This window comes from Pomacea canaliculata, linkage group LG9 (genome assembly GCF_003073045.1).
Source record: "Pomacea canaliculata isolate SZHN2017 linkage group LG9, ASM307304v1, whole genome shotgun sequence".
NCBI lineage: Eukaryota > Metazoa > Mollusca > Gastropoda > Architaenioglossa > Ampullariidae > Pomacea > Pomacea canaliculata.
The window spans coordinates 15649558-15658712 of NC_037598.1; positions in this window are offsets into that span (position 1 = coordinate 15649558).

A 9155-nucleotide genomic window follows, 5' to 3' on the forward strand; every position below is an offset into this window, starting at 1 on the left:
TTTCCCAGACAATGCCTACTGTCTGAGGGTGTTTTAACGCCGAATAAATAAAATGTCTCCTCCATTTGCTGACCCGGGCCAACGCGTGCTTCGAAGAGAGACAGACTCACATAAATCCTTCTCAAGGCTTCAAATCCAACAATGGCTGCTTTGTTTGCTGCTCGCATTTATCATTCAACGGCAGTGTGGTCATGGAGGCGAACACCAAACTTTCATGTTCGTCGTGTGCTGCTATGTAAAGGCGGTGGCGATGTCTTCTGTCACAACAGTATTTGCTAACACGGCGAGGGTTGGCTTTCCTGAGTTCAACTCTCGTCTCCGACACGCTGTTCTTTCTCTGCATGTGGCATCTGTTTACAATCGCCAATATAGTTTTGCTAGGAGTAAATTTTGTGAAATTTATTGTATACATGCATCAAATATTCTCTTCATATTTTACCCCACTGTGCACATCTTTGCCGTCGTTCCTCCCTATGAGGTCATCTGCCACTTGCTGAGCCCGAGGACATAACATCTTAGGGAAGCAATGCTGACATTTAGGAGACATTAAAGTGCAGGGTCTGACAGCTATCTCTGGCTTGTCTGTGGAGACAAATGGTAAGCAGATGGCCTGCTCGTCTCTGGTAACCTGTAGCGCTAAATGTGAAGTCATCGGTACCCTTTTCTTGCTCTTCCTGGGTATTTTGGGCCTGCATGAGGGTCCTCGGGTGTTGGTGCACAAATAGCAGGCTTGACGTAAGGCGGGCTATTTCTGCTTCTCTGCTATTTTCATATCGTCTTCACGATAAAGATCCCTGACTGGCTGCAGGACAGCATGTCTGGCTACCACACGTGCAAGTCCTAATTTTCTTGAAGTCAAGCTTTATTTAGTTAGAGAGGCATCCGCGTTTCCGTCATGGGCGCCCCCAGGTGGCACGCAACATCCCCTCCCCCTTTCTCTGACTCTGTCTGGTGGTCTTTTATCCTCTTTGTTGTTCTCATTATCGTCTTCCTCGGAATTAAGTGTGTGTAATGGGAGAATATCAAGTGAGAACATTCGCATGTAGGTATTCATGAATGTACTTGCATGTCCATATATATATATGCACGCGGTATATATATATATGCATGTTTGTATATGTAAATGTATGAGCGTATTGCATAATTATGCATTATGCGTATGTAAAGTAGATATGTGTGTATGTGCGTGGATGTGTAGTGCATGTATATATATATGTTTCTGTGTTTATGTATATGTGTTTACATATACATCTTTTCTATGTATGCGTATCTATATGTAAACGTGTGTACTCGCTAATATTTGTTGTTTTATTATAAGAACACCAGTTGTTATGGATATGGATTTACAATAAAGGAAGACAAACTGAAGTCACACACCTTGGTGGCATATATAGATTGTGACCACCCATACACTTAACTTGGGTGCATACAAACAGAGACATTGACAGTGTACACACGCATGTTTACCAGGCCTATCGAACTAAAAACCAAACGGGTGTGCAGTCACGGAGGCCGAGAGAATTCGAGGTGAGTTGCTGGTGTGCTGGATGTTCTCACATCGGCAAGGAGAACGCCATACGTGAGTCCTTATCAACAACAACAGTTTTCTATGGGCTGAGGTAACAAGTACAACATTTCTCATGTGGACTTGATAACTTAAGAGTGACTATTGTTCTTTTGGAATTCTCTCTCCCCACTTCAGTTTGCTTCATTTTATTTACTTTGTGTGTGTGTGTGTGTGTTGTTTTACTTTGATTACGATTTGAAATGGAGGGTAACCTCGCCGACCCTTGAGCACGTCGGTGAGCAGTTTTCCTTTTGTTTAAAGAAGTACTTATAACGGTCAACAAGACTACAGGCTGCGGTCTTTGGGGTATAAATGGCATTAAAAATTTCCTACTGCTTTGAATGCGAGTCAGTATTGAAATTAAGCTTAAAGATGCTGGCAAGATTTTAGAAAAAAGACAGTAATGTCATAAAGTTTCTTACAAAAATGCTTTGTATATTTGCTTTAAAGAAAAGCAGTCGTGGATAAACTCGAAGCTAATTCAAACTACTGGCGCCACTGAAGGGTGCTGATAAGACATTTCCCACTCCACCAGCCCACTTGACCTCTTTCCAAAAATCCAGGTAAGAGCTGTGATACTCAAAACCCAGGTGAGGACTGTGATTGCCAAAACCCAGGTGAGAACTGCAGTGTTGAAAACCCAAGTGAGAACAGCATTACTCAAAACCTAGGGAGAGATGCCATGTTCAAAACATTATCTCTTATATATCGCTCCCTTATTATCATATCTTAACGAACTAAAACCATTCATCTGAAAATAATTTTGCACTCGGATTAATCTTTAACTGGGCAACATCGGACATCAAAGAACCCGACAACGGTATTGTCGGAGAACGGCGAGCTCCTCTGTGGAAGTCTCTTCGCTCTTTTGTCCCATTCTGAGTGGCGGGTAGAAATCGGTTTTGGAATTTAAAGGAAAAAGCCTTGGATAGCGATCTTTGTAACCTCCGTTATAGTCGAGCTAGTGTGCTACAGGGGCATTAATAATTGGTCCTACCAGCCGTGGACCTTGTTAGGGGGTAGATTTCACTGTTCGAGTCCCATAATTTGAGTTGGTGAGCAAAAAAGAGAAAGAAATAGCTCGGGGGAAGGAATTGTAAAATCTATGAGTCAGCTTTGCCTTGTAACAAAGAAATCAGACGTGGACTACAGCTGGATTCTCCGCTGCCCGAGCTAGAAATCAATGCATGGCGAAAAAAAAAAAAAAAAAAAAAGAAAGAAAGAAAAAAAGGAAAAAATCGACAGTGAGCAAAATTGTTAACATTGTTACAGAGAACACATAGACCTTCTGACATTTCCAATGCACACGCAAATAACAGCAGACTGTCACGGACCTAATAGTCCTGTACTGACTGGGCACCCAATTAATTACAAAAAAAATACTCCACTGTCCCTTCCCACGCACACCTATCCGGGGTATGGGTTTGCTTCGGGATGTGAATAAACTGACAAGCTGGCATGCTTGTCTAATCACTGTCTTCGTCATGGCAGCATCTTCTTCTATGTAATACTTACTCGAGGGGCATTTGTAGAGTCTATAACGAAAAGGCCATAATTCTCTTGATGAAGAACCTAAGAGTAGCAGGCCTTCACTCCTGAGTAAAGAATAGGGCTGCCGCATTTTTCGGATTCAATGAGTTTGTTTGGTTTGTTTGTTTGTTTTCGTTAACGGCCAAATTCTATAGAGGGTTTTCGGGCACCCTGTCATAAATTAATTAGTAAACCTCGGGTGATTAAATTCTTTGCTGCAAAAATAAACAAAAAAAGTTCATGTGTTTTAGTTAAACATGATTTATCCCTTTTTCACGGGCATGGCAAAGTCTTTCATACTTGCAGCTCGCAAGACATGCTAAAGAAAAACTCACCCTTATCATATAAGCCTTCGGCAACAGCGAGGAATTTGGAGGGCTGCGATAATAGTGTCATTATCTAATGCAACGAAAATCACTAACATCTGTCTGGTTTGTGCCTGCAGGTGCAGCCTTAAACATTTGTAATCATAACAGCATGTTAGTAAAAGTGTATCCAAAACAGTACGACAAACATTTATGTCTGATCCTAATAATTAAAAAAATAGTGGTATTTGTTTCCATTTCGGGTATAACTATAAATTCAAGATATAATAATATCAGAAACAATAATTAATGGTACAATTGATTATACTTTTTAAACACGTCTTTTTACACCACAAATAAGTCCAGAGATCATAGAAGTCTGTGTTCACGTGCGTGCTGTGCGATTGAATCCGGAGGTTCGTCCCTGCTCTGGATCGTCTGCTCATACGGTTGACTTGCGCAAGCCAGTTGGAAGCACAAAGGCGCAACCATTTAAAAACCATCGATTTTGAAGACCAGTTCTTTAGCGTGCTTCCTTCACCCCACAACCCACCCCACACTCAACTGATTCACTACAGCGACATGCTTTGTGCAAGTTACAGGCAGTGCCACTGAAATCTTCGGACTGGCATGACCCCAGACGACAACGTCTGGCTGTAGATACAACCATGCCAAGCCACTCGATCCCAGGCAGCAAGAAGAAAAGGACAATTTGAAGATTATAAGGCTTACTTTAACTTACTGTATAAAGAAGGTTAATGCTGGTCTTTGATGGACCACGGTCTGAGACCACAATTTTGGAGACGATCACATAGAGGAGCCCAGGTGAGTTGGTTCTTAACTGAACCTGGCGCCTGTTTTTAGTCTGAACAAAATGCCAGGGCCTGTGATGTGAAGATTCGTTCGTCTACTGTTCATCATTTGGTATTACGGATACCAGACTGAAATTGAGCAGAAGAAGTGATATTCCGATAACTTTAAAAAACTACAAACAAAACAAATGAATAATCCAGCAAAAATTTCACTGTCTTCTTCTTCTGCTTTTCTTCCTCAGAAACCCAAATACTAATATCCTGGCTCTTGAAATGCCGACAGCACACTTCACTAAGGATTTTAATTTGTGTGCAGGACACCCACGTTTTTATTTTTATTTACTTTATTTTTTATTATTGGTTATTTGCTGGTTAGTGCAGCCAATTGTCGCTTCCGATGACTCGATCTCGTATTTTTGTTGACGGAGCCACACATTACCTGGCAAAAAAGTTGTAAATATGAGCTCATTATTTTGATGACCAATAATCTTCCACTTAAAGCCTTTGGCAATAACAGTCTTTGCATCATCATTAAAACTGCCATCATCAAAGGAAACACCTGTGTGAGTTTCATGTTGGCCATCGACCACACCGCCTTCATGTATTTGCCATTTATTGGCAATAAGATATTTTTAGTAGCAAGTAATTAAAACTGCGGCATAGTAAAGAAGACCAGGAAAACATTTTAATTTTATTAGCTTATGATTTTCAGTGCCAGGTTAATGCAGCAATAAATGGCTATCTTGTACTTATTTATCCGACCTTCCGGCCGGCTTTGTTAAAACTCAAACAACTCTTGTTCCCTCCACCATTGTATTTTTTTGGCAGTTTAGTTTCGCACTTTTTTTTGCCAACTTGTTCAACTAAAGAGGTAGATCTCTTCCAAAGAAAAAAGAACGCGAGATGAATAATCGAGAGAGTTCCGTGCCAAACAAAAACCTGGAACACAAAGGTATAATGGAAGTGATATTAAAGCGAGATCGGGGGCAGACACCTTCTGGTCAACGAAGGAGAGAAACCAATAACTTAGACCTTTGGGGAACTCGCATCCTTCTCACACTTCATTGCCTTCTAATCTTCTTCGAATAAATCATGTCTACGTCATGTTCACCCTCCTCGTAAAGACATCAACAGACCTTTGACCCTCCCCCTCCTCTCCTTATATGCCCGAATCCCTCTGCTCCCGGGAAGTGGTCGCTGCAGCCTGTCGTGGGTACACAGACTTCGAGTATGTTGTGTTGGTTACTGACGTAGATATGGTCAGTCAGTGTTTGTGACGCGTTAGTGACCCTTGTTGGGGTGGTAACTAGTTGGGTAAGGTTCGATAGGTTGATCCTCTCAATCCATTGTTTATTCAGGGTTCAGGTCGATGTTGAAAGTCCCTAGAAGCATGTATTCTTTTGATTCAAGGAGCACGGCATCTAACAGACCTGAAGTGGTCCGTCCATTCGGCTCGTTTGTTAGGATTTCTATAAATAAATCCTACAAGAAGTGGAACTGTATTTTTTCGTTTTATTTCTAGCTAGATTGACTATAGGTTAAAGTTTTCGAGGTGTGCAAGCGCTTTGTATTGAGTGAGGTGCTGATGTAGGTGACTAAACCAGTTTCGTGTAAGTAAGGAGAGAGAAAAAAATCCCAGTCAATTACTTTCTAGTTTGCCCACAGAGATGGCATGTCACAACTGAAGAAGGCAAGTAAGAGATCACAGCAGCCATATACTCATATGTAGTTGATAGACACAGTGAGGAGTGCTGGTCTCGAGACCAGAGAACGTCTCCAAACAGCAGTTAACACGATGGAACAGGAAGGAACGCAGAAACAGGAGTATGATTGAGAAAGGAAGTCAATGAAGACAGAACTGATGTGGAGGCTAACGAAGGCCGTGTTGGAAGCGAAGAGTGGCCTCCGTTTGTTCATGCACTGGCAGGTGCACGCACCTCCTCTTGTGCACCGTGTGATCCCTGCGTCCTGTCAACATTTCTGTCATCGATCTCACCTGTGCAGGCATAGCCACTGCCGCGATAAGTTTCGATGCGGCTTCTCCCTTTTCACCGAGATAAAAAAAGCCTTATTTACTTCGACCAGTGTTGCAGTTGCTCGGAGGTAAACAAGCCTTATCCGAATCGCGTTACAATGCGCCTTGACTCGCGTTACAATTGCGATGCGATCTGAGTGAGTGGTTTTCACTTCGCAAGCATGTATCTACAAACATTTAAACTGCGAGACTGTCAACATTTTGGTGACTTGTTGTCAGGAGTATCAGCACAAATAAATTTGTCTTTGTTTGATGTGTGGACAGAAAATAAATTTGCATTAGTTTTATGTGTAGAAAGGAGTATAGTTGCCTTTGTTTTGTCTTGGCAAAGAATAAACTTGCCTTTGGTGCGTATGCAGGGAGTAAACCTGTTTTGTTTACCGTGTAGGCAGATAATAAACTTGCCTGTGGTTTGTGGTCAGAGAACAGACATTACTTGGCGTGGGCAAAGAATATACTTTTCTTTGGCGTGGGCAAAAAAAATTTGCCTTTGTTTGATGCGTAGGCAGGGAATAAATTTGCCTCTGGTGTGTAAGCAGAGAATAAACTTGCTTTTTGGTTTGTTGTCAGGGATAGCAAACACATTCCCTTCAAGAATAAACTTGCCTTTGCATGGTATGGAAAGGTGAGAATGGCCTTGATCGGTTGTGAGCAGACAAAATAGCCTGCCTCACCTTTTGTGGTTGTTGCAGGCATTGACTACATCCTGAACTATCCAGACCGTCTCCTGGCGACGACTGCGGCTTATCGTCTGTATTATAGGTGTGCGCAAGAATGCGTGTAAGTCTGCACAGCCTGCTTTTGCCGCAAAATATCAAATCGTTATAGTCTGTGTGTGCGGTAAGGTATGTGGCCTAGCCTTATAGGCTGAGGGCTCTCGGTGGCCGCGTATCGTGTAGATCGCCGCAGGCAGTTGTCGGCGGCATGCAGCTGTTGTCTGACCATGCATCAGCGACAGTCGCTCACCACAACGGGTGCAGTTGCTTTTGTTGCTACGGTGAAGACGACGACGACTGCTCGAATTTTTCTGAATGTACACAGGAATCCCAAGTGTGTGAGTGCTTGGGGTGGGGGAGGATAGAACGCTGTAATGCGAAGTAATATGACACCGTATAATTGCGAGAGAATTGCAAGGGGGATCCCAAAATCCTTACTTGTAATTACTAGATCATTGTTTTACTGAAGTCTTAAAATGCTTTTGGAGGTCTTGCATCTGAACAAGCCAAGTATCTCGTAATTAAAAAAAAACAACAGTCATTAGATAAAAAAAAAAAAGTAGTTATTTGAGCCTAAGTTCAACTGAGCAGTTTCTGCTGTATTTTATTTACTAGGTGGAGAACATTGGAAAAGATGACCAGTGGCATTAATGATAATATTTTTTTAACGTTCTTTGGCACTGAAAGCCCGCAGAACAACTTTGTATCACAATTATCTTGCCACTTCTTGTTAACTGTTTCACCTTCTTGAGCGAAGAGATGCTCTCTGTATGGAGCCCGAGGATGACGCACGGCAGAGTCAGGTCAGCCAGCTGACGCATCCAAACCAGACTCATCATCCCCTGCGCCAACCAGCTGCACCCCCTTCTCAACTTTTGTCTAGCAGTAGCTGGAAGGAGGCTGCCTGCCCTGTCTGTCCGCTCCTATCTCTTTGATATGTCATTCTCTCTCTCTCACACACACACAAGACAGGGGGTATGGCTAGAGAAGACGCGGTGCAGTCTGAAATGAATAAGTAAACAACAGTGAATAAAACATGCTCAACGAAATGAAACCGGATTGATCACAGTTCAGACGACCAGAGGTGGGGTGGTGGTGAAGGGACGATCGAGACGGCACCAAAACACCCGCCATCAGTGAAGACTCAATTGGAAGCTGACACCAAGCGCATTAGCAATCAGCTTAATGAGGGCTTGCTTTCTCCAGACCAAGCGCTCTTTCCCCAAGATCTGTGCGTGCTAGAGGCGCGTGCGTGCGTATTTAATGCTTTTTAATTCTTCTGTGAAGTGTTTGTTGTTATTGTCGTTGTTGGTTTTTCATATCACGTTTCGGCTCAATCTGTTTGTGATTGCCTTTTTACAGAGGATACACAACGTAGTCTCTAAAAATAGACACTAATTAAGTAAAAATTCATTTATATGTTACAGCTACAGTCATATTGATTTTAATTTTTTTTAAAAATCCCCAAACCACTGCGTTAGCCTAGCTTTGCGTAGTGTAATTACAGGCATTTATATGTAGAAAAAAAAATTAAAGTGATGATGATAATAATAATTTGTAAAGTGCATTTCTCTGTTTGGAGGAGAGCTAAGTGCGTTGTACACAAGAGACTACAAACCAACAGTCATCCCTACAAGAACACAAGCGTCTGCAAACGAATGATGCCATGGCAAGTGCATGGGTGAAGATGTAGACCCGAAGAGATCGCTTATTAAAGAGGCCAGACTTAAAAGCTCCGAACGGAGATACAGTTCGAAGAGAAACGGACAAGGAATTCCAAATCGTGGGTCCTGAGAAAAAAAAGGAGCGTCTGCCCAATTTCTCCTGTCTGCTGCGTGGCACAGACAGAAGGGCAACACAAGCAGACCGAAGAGACTGACTCGGGTGGTAAGGTGAAGCTCGCGAAGGAGAGGGGTTGCATGGTCTGCTTTTCGTCTACAGAAAACAATACGAGCGGCTTTAGTTCGATCCCTTTTCTGTAACAAACCTCTTCCTGGATAGTAAATGTTAGAGCTGCCTATAATGGACACCTTTTTTTGTACTTTTGTGCGCATTTAAAGCAGGTCTAAAAGATTTAAAAAAACCCTATATTAATAACCTTTTTAAATTATGATTAATTTTGTAGCGTCTCGTCTCTTGCATTTTGAACATATTATCGTGCTCCGTGAGTACTTATGTTATTTCTTTCAT